The sequence below is a fragment of the Euprymna scolopes genome, chromosome 3 (genome assembly GCF_053919585.1).
Source record: "Euprymna scolopes isolate OS-2025 chromosome 3, ASM5391958v1, whole genome shotgun sequence".
In the NCBI taxonomy this organism is placed as follows: Eukaryota; Metazoa; Mollusca; class Cephalopoda; order Sepiida; family Sepiolidae; genus Euprymna; species Euprymna scolopes.
Window position 1 is genome coordinate 41,983,013 of NC_136484.1, and position 19,926 is coordinate 42,002,938.

The 19,926-nt window shown below is 34.5% G+C and overlaps 1 protein-coding gene across 9 annotated transcripts in view; it reads right to left on the reverse strand.

Moving 5' to 3' along the window:
- LOC145254621 (receptor-type tyrosine-protein phosphatase epsilon-like) overlaps positions 1–19,926 on the reverse strand; it is a 732,106-nt gene that overhangs the window by 459,675 nt on the left and 252,505 nt on the right. The gene's annotated exons all lie outside the window — the stretch shown is intronic.

The window sequence follows — 19,926 nt, forward strand, 5'->3', positions numbered from 1 at the left end:
TTTTAATCACCGTTTTATAAGCTCATGTGTATACATTTTTTATGTTTATCTATATCCGGCTAGACTAGATTGTGCACTAACATCAACATTTTTATGACAGTTTTCTGTGCCTGACTACTTCCGTGCTGGCTCACAATAAATTAAAAGTAGGTGTGTTGTCTATGACACCATCACTGGAGATTACAGTAGAGAGCCAATAGGCTCCCTCTATCCAGTTTGGTCCTTTCAACAGAGCTCCCCTTTTCTAGACATATTGCCTTCACCAGAGGTGAGGAACTCCAACTAACAAGTGTATGATAACCGTTCAGAATATTAAAGTGAGGCTAACAGATCCTACACCTTGCTCAAGAGTGAACTGAAACTGTGAAAAGTAGGGACTTCAGTTCTTTTAGGTATTATACAAACCCACATACCTAAATGCATACAGTGCTTAGTATTCCCAAAAGGTTACCGATCTGGTACTAGCCAGGCTCTACATCACTTAACTTTGGTAATCTAACAAAAAGAGGTGAATCAACGTGATTATCTTGTATAGTCATTACGCATTAGGTCATGTGGATATGACATACCAAATTGAAAATAATTCGGACATGCTTCTCTCATGGGACTAATTTAGGTTTTGGTGCTCCTATTTGATGTGGGAATAGTCTAGTCATTGTTTTGGTAGACATTATCTTTTGAGATAATGCTACAGATAAAAGTTTGGGGAGAGTTGTTACAGATTGCATCTTTTACTGAAGAGACGATGACCAAAGTGCCCTTGCATAAAATTGAATGGCGATAAAACTGTTGAGCATTTATAAGTGAAACTTTGGGGACATTCCAAGCATAAGGTGAAGTTTATTGATAACTAAATTAATTGGATTGTAGAAAGTATTAGGCATTTTATTATCGATTCTGTGAGTAACATTTTGCGGAGTGGAGAGAGGTTCACCTTGTGTCATAAGAAATAATCCTTTTTGGATCGGCTGTTTCAAAATTTTCGGTTTTAGTGAAGATATTGTTTTGAAAAGAATAACAGTTTCTGAATTCTTGAGATGAGAATTAGTTATTCGCATTATTTTAATTCTTCAGAATACTGTTCTCATCTTGAATGGCTACAAGGACCTACGGTTCAGTAGGTAGAGTACTTCCCGTGAAGGTTAAAGGTTCAATCCTTAGTGTGGGCGACTGAAAAACACAATTGCGAATTACATAGGACCTCTATCCAGTCATGGTTGAAAAAAACAAACGTATGCTACCTTCATGAAGTAAATAAAGGGTTTCGTTCGAAATTTTATGCAGAATGCTGAGTTCAACAAGAAAGTCGGAGGTCACATCGACCGAAACGTTGTGAAAATGGCACTCAAGGTGAGAACAGTATTTTGAAGATTCCAAATAATATGGATGACCAACTGACGCAACAAAAAGAACACATTTAGGATCGTTTATATATTTTAACTTGCTGCGAGTCATGTAGAAAATAATTAAATTAATTTAAGATGCTAATATTTTTTATCAAAAAGAAAACCTTCAAAATCACACAAATATCAAAATAGCGACTATTTCTTTGTGCTGTCGCATTATCTCACATTGCCTAAAAAAGAAATATGTCCAAATCTCCTAATTCTATGATATATTCGTTTAAATTCAAAATTTAAATAAAAAATTACATTTTGTCCCAAAACGAAGGAAAAATTACTTTTAATCAGAAAATAATGATAAACTGAGTATATTTTAGGAGAAAAGAGACTTTTGAATTGTAGAAATTTTATATCTTACATATTGGTTTCGTGTTATGCTTTCATTTATGATTTGGAATTGTTCATTTTGTTTTCGAAAGCGTAAAGATCGAAGTTGATCTTGTGCATTCATTCATTTTGCGGACTGTTATCCTCATCTTCTTAGTTGTTGTTTCATAATGATTCGGCCAACTCATCATCTGGCCTTCTTCAGGTGATTAACCGTGACGGTTTCTGGTGAGTATTTTCTGAAGATAGCGGTTTCAATCTTAACCAAGTAGGCCAGAGGATAAGTTGACCAAAACGTGGTAAGACAGCAATAACTATGGGATGACAGTTACAAAACTCAGCATTTCTATCCCGTTGTGGTTAATCACTTGGAGAAGGTCAGAGGATGAGTTGGCCGAAACGTAATGAAGCAACAACAACTATGGAGATGAGGATAACAGTCCACAAAAATTATGAATGCACAAATTATGAAGCCTCAGCTCAAAGGATTTCAAAATTTAAAAAAATAAAAAATTACAAAGTTGACCTTAGCTGCAAATTAGGGCTCTTTTACTGCGGCTATAATACAATTGAAATGCAAAAATGTTCCGTGTTTTGTGTTGATTCGCTGCTGAGTTTCAAACGGAAGCACTTTGAGAATGCATTGTAGAATGCTATAAATTTTGACGTTTTGCTGAATACTAATTTCTCATCTATTTATACAGGGGGAAACGATAAAATTGTCGCCCTAAATAAAACAGCTCTACTTGATTTTAAAACTTTTATTGAAAAAAATCAATTCAGGTAGCTTGATTGTGTAGTAGAGTTGACATCGATTCAATGTAGCCGCCTTCAGCCTCAGTCACCGCCTCGATACAGGTCAGGAACTGGACCATGCCTTTTCCACAAGCGTTGGCGGGAGCTCGGCTAATGGCGGCGATCAAGCTGGCTTTGGTGTTGTGGGAGGTGTTGTTGTTGATGTTCTCCATATATTACCAAACGAAGTAGTCCAGCAGGTTCAGGTCGCGGTAGGAGGGGGGGGGGTGAGAGAAGAGTACAAAGTTGTAGCACTCCTTCTGAAGGCAAGCCTGGGTCTCTTTAGATTTGTGGGCCAGCGCCAATTATGCTGCCATGCCCAGGATCTGCCAGCGGCCACCTGATTGCACCAGGGGATCACCACACTCTTCAGCAAATCCAGGTACATTTTGGTATTGACTTTCAAGCCGACTTCGAAGATGTAAGGTCACATGATGTGGCCCTCACTCGAAACCACACCGGAGACTCTGGCCAGAAACTTTGTTTTCATCACTCTGTGCTCTTCCCTTTAATATGGATTTGCATTTTGAAGGTGTTGGCAATGGTCCTGTTGTCATAACTTTGATCGGTAGAGAGCAGGAGTTGTACAGCGGCACATCTCCACTCTCACTCGTTGAATATTGTCATTTTCAGACATGATAGAAGGCTCCTATCGCTCTTGGGATTTGTATATAACTGGCCAACTAGTAGATGGTCTACAACAAAAAATGAAAATCGGTTTTCATAAAAAGGAAATTAAATCATGTCATCTTTTCTAGAGCGACAATTTTATCGTTCCACCCTGTATTTGCTAAATATTATAAAACAAAATGGAAAGTAAGGAATAATAGTTCTGAGATATCTTGTACTCGTTTCGTTTTCATCTTATGAATTACATCGTGATTCTAAGAGTTTTTGACTATTGTTGTATCGATGCCGAAAGTAGAACCGTTTAAAAAAAAAAAAAAACAATATGGTGTTTTATTCATGGCAGTGTTTGTTTCTAAAGAAACACTAATTTGTTGTCCAAACTTTTCTCATTTTCTCAGAACTTATTATTATATGAAGAAATTCCTGATATTGGCGACGGAATAAAGTTTTAAAAAGTCTATTTCACCATATGGGTACATTTAAACATTGACCTTTATTGACCTTTCTCATGAATAAAACTTATTACATTAATTTTTTTTTTTCCGAGAATAAGAAAAATAAAAAAAAGCAATTGATGAGGAAATTATTCCACAAATTTAGATATATACTCGAATACAAGATTTCACGATAAACAAATTCATTATTTTATTCAATTAAAAATAAATAAATAAATCTTAATGAAAAAGAAATAATTGATATTTTTTTCTTGTTTCTTATGTTTGGAAAACGTAAAAATAAATTGTTTCCAATTATTTAAGCAAAGAAATAATAGACAAGGAAAGTCTAGACGCACAGGATACTTGGATATTCGCCAGTTGTCATACGACTGTTGGTTCACTTTGGTGTCATTCTGGGAAAATTTGAAATGACTTACATCATCAGACACTTGCTTGTCGGAATGAGGTGTGGTTTGATTGTATTTTCCCAGGCATTATTTCCTTCTTCAATAAGAGGATTGCTTTATTACTGATCGCTAAAAAGTGACCAGTGTTTCATTGAGAGTTAGTTTACCATATTTTCCTACCTTGCACCATACATTGCTGCAGCGAGAAGCAAGAAAATCACAACGAATTTCTTGTATACTATATTTCTAAATGTTAATTTTGGTATGTTTTTTTAAATTTTATTTTTTAATTTTGTGGAATAATATTCATTAATTGCAATGAATTAAGGCAAAGATTACATTATTTACAACTGGAGAAAAATTCATATTTTGGTTCTTAGCCATTACATTTTATTCTTTTTCTAGAATGAGCAAAGAGTGCAATCACTCGTAGCATAGTATGATTTGACATGTTTACGTTTCATTCGGACAGTTGGGTCATTTGGATAAATAGTGTTAAAAACATAAATTGGGTTTGTTTTACAATCCACAGAGATTTAAAAACGCGGTCAAAAATTCAAATACACAACAAATAAATGTTACCAAAGGCAAGATAAGTTACTCTTTTACCTATCTGGAAAAGTGTTTAGCGGGTTTGCTCACTTTGAAACGTTTAATCGATTTGAAAAAACAGTGTCTTTCGTTTACGTAAGAACAATAAAAATGTCCGCAATTTAGCTTGGAAAATTTGAAGTTTTGAAAATGATATAAAACTAAAAAAAATATACAAAATACTGTTAGAAACACACCCAATATATGTTACCGTGATATATATTAGGTTATATTAGGTGGATTTCTAACAGTTTTTTTGTATCATTTTTTAATTTTAAGTTATTTTCAAAACTTTGAATTTTACAAGCCAAATCGCGGCCATTTTTCTTGTTCTCACGTAAATGAGAGACACTCCGTTTTTCAAATTGCTTAAACATTTTAAAGTGAACAAACCCACTAACACTTCTCAAGATAGGTAGAAAAGTAACTTATCTTGCCTTTGATAACATTTATTTGTTATGCATTTGAAGTTTTATCACTTTTTCGAATCTCTGTCGATTGTAAAACAAACCCAATAAATTTATCTTTAGTCTCAAGAATAATCGCTGGAATAATAGGATAGACTAGACTTTAAAGTCTTGGTACAGTATTTGGGAGACAAAATATTTTGATGCAACCAATCCTTTTAAAATGGAACTCACAAGTTCACTTCATTGCAGAGAAACTGCAACAGAGGTATTTCTGCAGATACAGTTAACAGTTTTTCTTCAGGAATCTTTCATTGTCAGTAACCCTGAACATTTTATTTTACTAATAAATAGGTAGACTGTTCTAATTCTGTTGTCTATGATTTTGCGCATCAGTTTTTTTATATATTTTTTTTTTTATTAATAAGTGATCGCTTAACAATGAAATGAAACATTCAAAGAAAAGGTTTGGTTTGTTTGTTTTATTTTACGGCATATCAACCCTTTTTGGGTTATTTAATGCCGAATCAAGTTATTTTGGAAATAGTATTTATGTTGCATCCAATGTTATTTTGTAGAAGGTTTTTATTCTTCAAACTTTTTCTATCTTCAATCGCTACTTTGTAGTGTTTGGTTTGGTTGTTGTATAGTGGATTATATCGTTTTTTGTTCCCTGCCCTGCAGAACATGAATGAGTTTTGCAATGGGAGAGGGAAAAGGGTTACAGCATTAATGTTTGGTACATTTTAAGTTAGGAGACCAGTCAGGAAGTGAGGGAGATAGAAACAGAAATGGGAAAATGAGAAGGAAAAGGTTGATTGATGTTTCTGTTTTTGGTTTTGGTTTTGCAGAACATAATTAAGTTTTGCAAAAGGAAGTAGAAAAACAAAAAGCATCAATGTTAGGTGCATTTCGTCCCAGAAAGCTAATATCTTCAGACAGTCTGATATGGTAGCACCAGAAGAAAAGGATTGATAGAATGTGTACATTGACAGCTGAACGAAGATGTATACCATGAGAGAATTGAAAATTATATACTACTCTCTCAAAACAACAGATGATCCAGAAAACAGCAATTCTTCCCCCTTTATCAGAAACATCATAAAATGCGTGATCTAAATGACAACATAGAAGCAAAAGTTACGAGTTTATGGAAAGCAAGGCTCACTTTCTACTTTCCATGTTTTATGGCATGTCAACCCATTTTGCTTCACTAAATACAAAAAGGCAATAGCATCATATACACCTCATTGTATGCGTTTTACCGAACACAGGTTGCTATTTTATCCAAAACAGAGGCTCAAGTATGTGTTTACATCTTCCTCCAAATTATTTCTGTATAAAATGATGACATCTAACAGAAGTTTAATTTTGGATAACTTATTTCATAATCTGAAATCGTATCCATTACTCCAATAAAACCATTCCAAACCTGTCATGCATCAGGGATGTTTCATATCTGCAAAGTATAAGGTCTATCGTAGAAAAATAATGAATATCTTTTACCACAGTCATTGAAATATGAACAATGTACCTCTGTAGATGTGAGGAAATATTCAAATTATGAATGTTCAGAGGGTTATTGACAGATGACAGATATCCTCCAGAAGGCTAAAATATATTGATTTGATGTCGAAAAGCTTTAACACCAAGAACCAAGATATAGGCAGTAATCCAGTTGTGAATAACGTAAATTCAAATTCCTCAAATCAAATAGACAAAGGTTAACATTAGTTCGTAAGTAACATTGGATCACATTTCCATCAAGCAGCCATTTTAGCAGAGAAATGAAAATGAAAAAAAAAAAAAACAACATTTTTTAACTTTGGATTTGCAAAATAAGCACTTGTAACGTAGTCGTTACATGTCAACCCTCGGGATCCACGTGTTGTATGCAAACAGTCGCAAGGAAACATAAACAAGGAAAGAATTCGACTCGCTTTTTTTTTTTCAATTGAAATAACAGACATTTATTTGCAGGTACTTCCAGAATTATCTATTGTCTCTTGTTTAAAAGTCTTCTCATACTACAATGTGCTTTACAAGACGCTGCCATGTCGAACACGTGATACTCTGTCTTTGTCTGGTCATGGCTGGGACGATTTTTATAAAATTTAACACAAATATACTTTATTTATCTGGCAGTGTTCTTAGATAGGTTTCGTATCGCAATGTTTCCGATAAGTATCAATAATCGAAGAAAAAAAAAATGAAAAAATCCGATTAAAGAAGTAACAGAAGTTTTTGACCAAAGATAACACCTTATACAGTCTAACATCGCAAGTACATTTGAGAAGCTTTATTATAACACCAGCCAAAAGGCCTGATATATAAAATAAACTGTAGGTTCTTTGATATAACATGAGCACGTTCGAAATGAATGTTTCTGTTTAAAGCACAATTGAACTATGCTTAACTTTTTCGTTTTCAACTTAAATTCAAGCCATTATCACCGTACAAGCAGAAAGGCCAGGCATATAAAACCAAAAATAGGTTCTTTGATATGACAGTGACACGTTGGAAATAAATGTTTGCGTTTAAAACACATTTTAACAATGATACTTGAATTTTGCATTTTAAACTTTAATTCAAGGCATTATATATCAAAAGTTTTATAAAATCAACAGTAGGTTCTCTACGGTGCAATCTAGACTACAATGTATTTTATGAAATTTCACACTAAAGTACCTTATGTGCAGGACAGTGTTCATAAATAGGTTCTGTATTGAAATGTCTTCGATAAGTATTGATAATCAAAGTAATTCGATGAAAGAAGGAACGGACGATTTTGACCAAAGTTAACACCTTGCACAGCTTAACATCACCAAGTGTATTTGAGAAGTTTTTTACCACACAAGCTGAAAGGCCCAACATATAAAATCAACAGTAGGTCCTTTGATATGACAGGGATACGTTAGAAATGTCTGTTTTTGTTTAAAGCACAATTGAAGCGTAATATTAGACTTTTGTATTTTAAACTTTAATTCAAACTATTATATATAAAAATAATTGTATAAAATCAACACTAGGTTCTCTACAGTGCAATGTAGACTATATTGTATTGTGGATTAAGTCACTGCGGGAAGGCATGCAAAGCTTCCTCACAGTGCACCATGATGGGTCCCTAACTAGAGCAGGCAATCAATCGATTTGATTGAAAAATGGGCGATTTCAACGATTTCGATGACAATAAAAATATGGGAATGTGAAATATTCATTGATTATTATTAAATATCGGGCAACGTCTTGTCTCTCTGCTAGTAGTTATTGTTTCACTTGCAAATGTAGCAAGAATTTGTGTGGAAGTGTTCGTTTGTTTTGAACAACTGGTATAAAATAGAAATTTAACCTTTTTCAGTTTCGTCTCTATTTGGTTGCTTGATGGAAGCATGATTAGGAACATTTTTAGTATTAACAAAAAGGATTGAATATTAGGTTGGTGCAAAAATAATCTCGTTTATATATATATATATATAGTTGAACGTCAAAAACGACATTTTTGCACCAACCTAATAATATATTGTAGAATGGCGATGTTTGCACAATTTATACTGTTTTATACACGACCGTTAATAACGTTGGTTTTATTGGTACCATTATTAGCAGGACAATTGTAATTAATACATAAATAAAGGATGCTAAAAAAGAAAAAAAAACATGTGCAAAAGAGAAATGGTTTTATCTGCAGACAAGATGCTTTGTGGGGGCGGGATCAATGTTAGGGTTAGCAGATGCAGTAATCTGTTCAATGCAAGAAAAAAAGTAACAGAAGAACGGTGCAACTGTTTATGCATAGGGAGTTAACAAGTGCAGTCCAGATCACAGCAAGGCAGAATCATTGAAATATTGCAAAAACAAGAATTAAAGCACAGGCACACAAGGTGAGAATAGGGCAGGTAAAAGAATCAATAACTTTTTAAAAGATGGATAAGGATATAGGTAATTAAGACAAAAATATATGGACAGCAAAACCTTCTCAAGCATAAACTGAAATATCAAAGGCCGGGTAGGCACGTTGATTACATATCAACCAATCAAAACGTTAGTTTCTTGAGGCGACAAAATAATACTCTGCAGATATCAACATATTTTTATGATTAATTTATGAAGTAGAGAATAAAGTTTGAAATATTTATTTCTTGGAGGCGAACATTTTATTTTTCTATCTCAAAATCCTTCTTTGAATGTGTAGTCGGAGTCTTGAACACGTCAATATTTGTAATATAAATATACTAGCAGAGCTACCCAACATTACTCAGTGTCCCAATTTTCAATACATTAGATGGATTACAGAAAAGTAAAAATACACTTAACAACATGACAAAATCAGATTAAAAATAATTATGATCCGGGTGAGGTTTGAACTGAGAACTTAGGTGTTTTCATGTAGTACACTAACCGATTGATTTATGGTGGCCGGTATATAATCTAGATGCTGTATAAATACATAAAGTTTCACATATAATTGTAGGGCTGCTCAGGGTCCTAATTTCTATAGATTACAGAAAAAATAGAAGGAAGACTAAACAAGCTGCCTAATATTGTAATTCGAAATGTTAAAGAAGAAAAATAACTATACAATAGATGGCCTCTACTAATGCCATGCTAAACGATTTACCCATGGGATAAATACGATATAGTGAGACTATAAATTAAATACATAATCCAAATTGACTCTCCCCTCCCCCCTCCCCTCCCCCCTCTCTCTCTTCCTAAAGCAGCGAAAAAAAAGAGAGAGAAAAAGTGAAAAGAAGATCAATACTTAATTTCACTCTTTTTCAGTCATGCGTCTACTGTTACCTAGGTCATTATTAAAAAAATGTGTCCATTTTTCAAATCTTCTGAAGCGGATAAATTATGTTTTTAATGAAATTATATTAAAATATATGTCTTGATTGTTATAAACACGTACCAATGCTCTGCAAAAAAGAAAAAAGAAAAAAAAATTGTTTTGTAGAATATAACTACATAGATTTGAGAAAACCACTCAGTTCATTCTCGAAAGACAAAGGATACCCCCTGTAGGGGCAGCTGTGCGTGTAATTATGAGGCAAGGGTTGCACAATCCCTAACCACACCTCTCCTGAATCGGCACTGCTTGAGTCCAATTTTCTTCTTCTTTTTTTTTTTTTTTTTTTTTTTTTTTTTACAAAGACATCACCACATTATCAAGGCCCAGAGGCCACTCAAGGATAAGGGTTAAAGAGTGTACAGTAGAAATTGGTCAATATAGTAATCATTAGTAATGAAAATTTGGTAAATTTAATAACTTATATGGAACGGCTCATCAAGAACTTATTTACTTTAGACTTGAACAAAACCATATTGTAGTCAGCCGGAAAGCAGGAAAACGGAAGACAATTCCACAGGCGTGCAGTTCTAAGAAAGAAGCTTTGTTCATGGAATCTACGTTTAGGTTTAGGCACAGATAAAGAGTGGGGGAAATTATTGATAGTGTTTACAGCTAGACGAGTGTTTCTTGTGAAAGTTTGGCGAGGGGGGACCATAGATTGAAGCTCAGTTGAACACTTTCCATGAAAATAACGATACATCAGAGACAAACTCGCAACATCTCTTCTGTGAGATAGAGGTTGCAAGGAGGAGAAAAGGACATCTCCTACGAGGCTACAAAGTCTATTTTGAACTCTATCAAGGCAGGACAAGTCCTTTCTAGCAGCTCCTGCCCAGATGTGGCAACAGTATTCCATCCTTGGACGTACCTGGCTCTTATATAGATAGAGAATAGCATCAGCAGTGAGATATCTACTGGATCGATAGAAAGATCCCACCATTTTTCCAGTGGCCTTGGCAACAGATTTGATATACGTGTTCCATTTAAGATCAGGAGTAATGGTCAAGCCCAGAAGCTTGTCAAAACTTGAGGCCTCCTGAAGACGAGAGCCATTCATTTCAATTGATGACAAATGTGGATTAGAATGTTGATGATGTAAAGAGAGAAGCTTGGTTTTAGATGCATTAAAAGTAACCAGCCACTCCTTTCCCCATTGTACTACGTGCTCAAGATCAGAGGAGAGAGAATTGGAGAGAACTTGCTCGTTTACTGTCTTAGATGTGGTACCATAAATGGTAGTGTCGTCAGCATAAATGTCTACAAGTGATGTAAGGATATGATTTGGAAGATCATTAATGTAGATCAGGAAAAGAGTTGGGCCCAGGATGGATCCCTGAGGGACACCGGCATTAATACTGTGAGCTTCTGATTTTTGCCCCTCAACTACTACTCTTATGAACCTATCAGAAAGAAATGATTTAATAATTGAGAAGACTTTTCCAGCTATACCATAGCTAGCGATCTTATGAAGTAAACCTTTATGCCATACCCTATCAAAGGCTTTAGATATGTCAAGAGCAATTGCCCTAGAAAGATTGCCACCGTCGAGAGATTTGCTAATCCTATGCGATATAACTGTAAGGACATCTGCTGTAGATCTAGCAGAACGGAAACCATATTGAGTGTCACTAAGAAGGTTATTTTTGTTAAGATGGTTGATTACTTCTGTATTTAACACAGATTCCAGCAACTTACTCATGACGCACAGGAGACTTATTGGCCTGTACTGAGAGGGGGATGAGCAATCACCTGAATTCTTAAATTGCCCTAGAAAGATTGCCACCGTCGAGAGATTTGCGAAGGTTATTTTTGTTCTTCATTTCAGGTTTTTTATTCTCAAATTTCTTTTGGAGAGAAAATTTTTTACTTTTTTATTGCAATCGTCATAGAAAAATGTTTTTTTTTTTGTTTTTTTTTTTCATAAAATTCACGATATTTTAATAGCTTCTTCTATGCAAGCCCAGATTCCATTGCAAATTTCCATTTCTTTAACAGGAATAAATCTTATATAAACAAATAGAATCTAGATTTATCATTCCATTCGTCATTTTCAATACTCTCATAATATACTTGATGCTTCAAACTGAAAATCTATCCATCTCATTAATCCTTATCCTTGAGTGGTTTTTGACCTTGAGATGTGGTGATTTATTAATAAAATTATCAAATAATAAAGAGTCCGGATTTAAGGAGTTTAGATGAGGTTATATGGCTTCCCATGCACCCAAACCATGTATTCATTGGCCTACGACGCCCTCTAGTGGCCGATATATCCAAACGTGTTATACAAGTTAATTTGTAAAATTCACAAAAGATCATCTAATTAATAAAGTTTTTGTGTCCGTATAAAAACGAAGATTGTTTGGAGATAAACTTCGAATGTGGAATTATCTTGTGATCCAAGGTCTTCAAAAGAATAATTGAGATTCATTCACAAATAATGTTGAACACACACTATGTTAGTAATAAAATATGTATAACAGAAAATTATTGAAATTCCTTCAATACTGCCATAATTCTTTACTACATAGACTGATCCCACAAACTGCATTGTCATAGCCATCAAACACAGCCCTTTCACACTACACACAATGCTTCAAGCAAACTCTCTTCAATCACATTATGTTGAAATAAATTTGCTGAGTAATTTGGTAGAGACCGCAGAGGTCAAATTTATTTTAACTTTGACACCAATTTTGATCCCTTATAATTTATTGTTTTGGGCTAAAATCAAATTAAAAAAGTTTGATCCATGTCCAAGTAACCTACATCTAAAATTTCAAATGTTTAGACCCAAAGTTGGCAGAGGAGTTTGGTAGAGTTTTTAAAGGTCAAATCATTGAACTTTGACCCCCTTGACAGCCAAATTTCTGGCCGAAAACTAAGAAGATTTTCCAAAATCACAATACCCCTTATGTCAAATGTCGAGTCTGTAGACTGAAAATTGACAGAGTAGTTTGGTAGGGAAATGTACACATGCAGACAGACAATTTCACTTTATATATGTATATATATATATATATATATATATATACATATATTAGTGATGGGACGATTCCAATATTTTTCATGGTTCAGAGACAATTACAGATTTAAATTTCCCATTCTGATAAAATTACAATTCTTTTGAAATCTCTAAATACTTATCTGTAAAGTTTTATCGTTTTGTCATTTTCGGATTAATGCAAAAACCCATGTGATATGTGTATATATTTTCCCAAATGTAAAACCATATTTGTGTGGGGGAAAGGACATTCTATAGACATTTTAAGTTTTACTGGTAGTTTAAAATCATGAAATATTTAACATTTTATCATAAGTACCAGAAATAGGAAATTTTCTTTTCCATTGACAGTTTAAAAAAAAAAATACAATTAAAAAATCATTTTTGGCACCGGAAAATATACATGAATTTTTTCCAATTTCAATATCCTAAAACGTTACGATTAATTGTTCCAACACTAATATATACAGATATTATGTTTTAAATATTTTTTCATGCATCAAATATATCTATGGACACGTGTTTCTTGATATAACCCATCATCAGCATGGACCACTGCTAAGGAAAAATTAAATACAAAATAAGCAACTCCTCCATGATAACGCTCGCCCACATGTTGTTCGACTGACCCTGCAGAAGCTGAACGAATCGGGCTATGGGACTCTGCCTCATCCGCCATATTCACCGAACGCTTTGCCCATGGATTATCACTTTTCCAAGCATCTCCACGACTTCTTGCGCAAAAAATGCTTCAAAAGTAGAGATGATGCCGAATTAGCCTTCAATCACTTCATGACTAATTCTCCTCCATGACAATGCTCGCCTTCATACAAGAGGTAATTTTTGTTGCACAGAAGCAGTGCAGCAGACACCTCAAAACAACAATTTTTTTTTATTATCGTTCAGTTCATGGGGCACCCTTTTATTCCACTTTTTTTTACTTCCCTATTCACTTTAAATCGCGAATAACTGTTGAGTGGTCGACCTCGCCTTCAACAACATCTTCTCATGTAGTTTTGCAAGGATCGGCTTCAATCAAGGCTTTCAAATGTTTGATATCGGCCAATCGCAACCATCTTCATCTTCGAGGTTCTCATCACCATTGCGAAATTTCTTGCACCACCGTTGTGCCACACGTTCATTAATGGTTCCTGGGCCAAACACATCATTGATATCACAAGCTGTCTCGCCAGCTTTTCGGCCTAGTTTGAACTGGGACAAGAAAATCGTGCGGATTTGAATTTTGTCCATGCTGTCGAAATGCCTGCAAAAAAATGAATGAAGAGATTGAGAATGGTAACGAATAACACGATTCCATAGATTGAAAAACGCCCTTCAAATTGATATATAACATGGCTATATGGGTTAATGAATTAATGGTCCTGGATATGACTTTAAACTATATCCGATGGTGAGGCCCCAGTTTGCGAGCTTTGGGGAGTGTGGAGCCACCCTTTAATTGCCATTGCTCCCAGGTCCACTCTGACCCAGAGTGGTAGTACCTGTTAGGGTCTCTACTATGGGTTGAATAGAAACCGACTTGAAAACAACAAATATATTCTATAAAAAAAAAATTTTCCTTAAAATAACTGGATTCGGCATTAAATAACCTGAAAAGGGTTGATATGCCGTAAAACAACCAACCAACCAACAATGAATTAATTCAGAAATCATATATAAAAATATATAAAAGTAACATATGTAAGAAAACCATATTGTTTTTGCATCAACCTAATAATAAGAGTTGTTTCTAATTTTTCTTGTTGATATATCCACAAAGTTGGACTAAACCTGAATCCCGATGTTGTACAACTAATTGGAGATGGAGTACTTCATTATGTTTAGTGAAAGATGATTTACTAAAGTCGAACTGATGGTGATTGAACTCCGTCCTAAAGTTGTTCTGTTGTGTTAGCATTGCATGAGGTGGAATCGGCTATAAAAAACACGAATATGTATTCTTTTGAATATATATAGTATCATTAATTCATGTATCCACAGAACAAGTATCTTCTTAAAAAATTTTATGTATCGACTTCCAAAGTTTACTTTAACAGTCCACAATACGTTAGTAGAGCTGAAGTGCTCGTCTGAGCTCCAATCTCTGGTCTCCCCTGCCCAAGCTTTCACGAAAAACACTCGTCTAGCTGAAACCACTGTCAGTAATTTTCCCCACTCTTTATCTGTGCCTAAATCAAAACGTAGATTCCATGAACAAAGCTTCTTTCTTAGAAGTGCAGGCCTGTGGAACTCTCTTCCGTTTGCCTGTTTCCCACCCGACTACAACTTGGATGTCTTCAAGTCCAACATAAACAAGTTCCTGATAAACTGCTCTCCTAAGTAAGACACTTTATCAGATCTCCATTACTAACGATTAATACGATATTGTTTCATTGATTACTGTACACGCAATAACCCTTATCCCCGAGCGGCATCCAGGCCTTGATAAGTGCTGACTTCCATGTAAAAAAAAAAAAAGAGCTATGTAATAAGTTATGAAATTACATATAGCAATTAAGCTACACAGAATTTTCCAAGTTTCATCCTCATGAGGGATGCATGGAATTGGAGTCACTGCATCTTTTTATATATACATGTGGTATTAAGTTTGCAAGTTAAGCAATCAGATTCTTGTTATTCTCACTCCTTGTTAAGCTTTTATCAGACAAGGTAAAGAAGGCTCCCTCTACCGTGCTAGAAAATTGCATGAAGTATCTTTACAAAGTTACGATTCGCTCATGCATGGAGTATTTTTTGTCACATCTGGGCAGCTACATCTATCACTAATCTCTCGCACTCAAAGAGGGCCCCCCAAAAAATGAGTCTCAATTCGCATTATCAGTCAACCTTCAACTTCTGTCCCATCGCCACAATGTTACATCCCTGCGTCGGTTTTACTAGTACTTTAATGGAATCTGATGAAACGATAGCACTTGTGCCACCTAGGCGTACATAGTCGCAACTACCCCAACAAGCAGCTACATTTCACTGTTGAGGACCCTAGATGCTAGAAAGCCTTCTACTCTAATAGTTTCTTCCCTCAGACAGCTAGATTTTGTAATTCCCTCCCTGTTTCCGACATTCCTGACCATACTAACCTTCAGAAGTTTAAATGTAATATGAACCGACATCTCGTTGCTCAACTCCCCACAATCCCCTATTAGACATAATTCCAAATAGCAATTCCTTACATCCAAGTGGCAATATTCCGTCTGCCTGCTTCCCTCCGGACTACAACTTGGATGTCTTCAAGTCTAATGTTAACAAATTCCTAATGAACCGCCCCCTTAAGTAAACACTTCATCAAATCTCCACACTAACGTAATGTACTTGCAATAACCCTTATCCCTGAGTGGCTTCCGGGCCTTGATAAGTGGTGATCACTGTGTAAAAAAAAAATATGTCTTATTTTGGGTGAAGAATAATAAAAATAAAATAAAGCAGTTGATGATGACCTTTTTTTCTTTAATGCAGAAGCACTGTAGTCCTATTCATTTAAAAATTGAAAATACAAAGATTTTCAGATGTATTGACCAAAGATTGTCTGAATCACTTTTAATTTCACTTTCACAAATTCATTTCTTTTTTTTTTTTTGATCTAATATAAAGTGTCGATGGACATGAATACATAATGCTATTCATACCAACTTACCCAATAGCATTAAATTTCTCTACTGAGACATCTATCACCAAGGGTGACCGCCATAAGTTTTTCCATAGACACACCGTCTTGTCTTCAGCTCTATCAACCCCCCTCCATTGAGCAACGCCTTTTTTTTTGTTGTTGCTGTTGTTAACTTTTAATCATCTCTTCAGTTTCTTAAACAGAAGCTGCCAATTTTGAAAAGCTCAAGAGAAATGCTATCATTGTGAAAATACTGAATATTTTATCAGAGTGTTGTGCACAAACAGAGGACGTGAAAGATAACGGCAAGTTTTACACTGGAAAACCTGATCAGCAAATTGTTTACTAATTAATACTCCGGAAAGAAATGGGAATAAAAAAGTTGTTTTATTTTAAATTTGAAAATATTTTAGCGAAAGTTGATATAAAATATAAATATTATTAATGCAAAACCATTATATATATATATATATATATATATATATATATATATATATATATATATATATATATATATATGTAGTAAGTTATAAAAATATATATGACAAGTAAGCTACACAGAATATTCTGCGTTTCATCCATGCTAAGATTCGTCAGGCTTATGCGAAGAGTTGTGCTTGTCTCGCGTTTTTATATATATATATTTTTTTATAACTTACTACCTAGCTCTACCTATGCATTGAGCACTGTTGAAGTAAATATTTAAAGTTTACGCATAAAATATACTACTTTCGTATATTAATATATGTGATTAAATGAAGTAGTCATATATATATATATTTTTTCCTTTTTACAAGGTAGTCACCACTTATCAAGGCCCGGAAGCCACTTGGGGATAAGGGTTATTGCATGTACAGTAATCAATGGGATAGTATCGTAGTAATCATTAGTATTGGAGATTCGATAAAGTGTCTTACTTAAGGGGGCGGTTTGTCAGGAATTTGTTTATGTTCGACTTGAAGACATCCAGGTTGTAGTCAGGTGGGAAACAAGCAAACGGAAGAGAGTTCCACAGGCCTGCACTTCTAAGAAAGAAGCTTTGTTCATGGAATCTACGTTTTACTTTTGGTACAGATAAAGAATGGGGAAAATAGTTGGCAAATGTTTTAGATATATATATATATATATATCCGACGATATGAATTTAAAATGGAAAGGAAGAAATAAGGCCACTCGAGGATAAGGATTAATAGGTATACATTATTCAATGTGATTATAGTGTAGTAAACATAAGTAGTGAGAATTTTGTGAATTGGATTACTTAGGGGGACGGTTCATCAAGAACTTGTTTACGTTGGACTTGAACACAATCAGATTGTAGTCAGCTTGAAAGCAGGCAATCAGAAGAGAGTCCCACAGGCGTGCAGTTGTAAGAAAGAAGCTTTGTTCATGGAATTTACATTTAGGCTTAGGCACAGATAAAGAGTGTGGGAATTATTGATAGTGGTTTTGGTAAAACGAGTGTTTTTTGGGAAAGTTTGGCGAGGGGGGGGACCATAGATTGAAGCTCAGCTGAGCACTGGAAGTTATAAAATAATTAATTATAGGTAATAGGAGGAAAAGCATATATAGCACAATCACTTAGTCCGTCTTAAGGACTATTCATGTCAAATATGGTCCAATAGTGTTAGAGCCTTTATGTATTCATTGTTAGAATATATTAGAAGTAGTAGTAGTAGTAGTAGTAGTAGTAGTAGTAGTAGTAGCTGTACTAGATTAAAAATAATATTAATTGTTTAACTCTTGAGAATAGTTCATGTAAAATTTGTTGTAATTCTATCCAGTAATTTGGGGCCTATTAAATACAAGCAGAGAGACCTGATATTGCTCGGGATTGGGTTAGGATCAACCAATGTTCCAATACTTTTATTGCTATCAAAATTATTGAAATCACCATTAAATGTCACTGAGATTTCACTATTTATTCAATGTTACGTTTATCCGTTCTTCAATTTAAATTCGCTAATAAAAATTTTATTAGATTAGAGAAATTATTGATTTTTTGTAACATCGAGATAAACATACAATCACATATAAATATATTGCTGCGTTCGTTCAGGGTCAGTTAGGAGAAAATTAAGAATAGTTATACCATTCGGAAATTAGTTGTAGGCTGTTTTTATTTGTGAGGTATTATACTTCAGTTTCTAAATAATGTCAAAGCATCTGGAGAGAATACACACTGTTTCGGGGCCAACCTCTCGACAGTTTTTTTATGCGTACCCCCCCCCCCCATTCTCACTGATGTGAGACCATATTATCTTAATTGCAAGTAAATGAACTGTTCAAATCAATAAACCAATAAAAATGGACATTTCAATAACAATAAATTATTCGAATTATTGAACATTCCTTAATACTTATTAAATTCCTGGCAATGCCGGGTTTGCCTGCTGATATATATATATATATATATATATATATATATATATATATATATATATATATATATATATATATACCAAGATAATATTCCAATGCAGACCAAAACCTCTATTTTGTCTTCTTTACATACACCTAAATTTTATTCCTATTCTTAACAACAGGTGGCAGTACCTCCTGGTAAAAATTCCCTATAATACTGAAGACTTGATATCTTCATTGCAAACTTTGCTTTCGTATAAGCTATATCGCCTGATAAGGTCTCTAGTTGCTAGTAACTGACAGAAACATGCTCATGGATGTGTAGTGGCGTATTATTGCTGGGGAGCTCTGTTCTGTCTGCCTGCTTCCCACCGGACTACAACTTGGATGTCTTCAAGTCCAATGTTAACAAATTCCTAATGAACCGCCCCCTTAAGTAAACACTTCATCAAATCTCCACACTAACGTAATGTACTTGCAATAACCCTTATCCCTGAGTGGCTTCCGGGCCTTGATAAGTGGTGATCACTGTGTAAAAAAAAAAAAATGTAAAAACAAATAGAAAGAATATATATATATATATATATATATATATATATATATATAAGAGAAGATGATATGAATCTAAAACCAGCAAAAGGTATATAAACTTATAGCTACGACTTATGAAGAATGGGGGAGTATATGAATTTCACACTAGTCGCTCTGAATAGTAACTCATCAGTTCCCGTCTCTCCCATTGGGCTGCTCGTGAGATTATAACTAAATAAACACTGTATCGTTTTAGAAACGATCGTACACAATCCTGATTGTTTTTCTCTTTTCTTGGAACATGTAAATGTAATTATACTAATTCATTAATGTCAATTACCTCACATTTATATATATATATATATATGTGTGTGTGTGTGTGTGTGTGTGTGTGTGTGACGTAAAATCAAAGGGCCATACTGCAAAAATAGTCAGATGACTCCACTCTCTTTGGAGTTACCAGATAGTCAGGCAACACCCCCCCTCCTCCTCCAACCGCCCATGAATTAATGCGAAACAATCCAGACAGAGAAACCTCCAGCACTCACCCTCT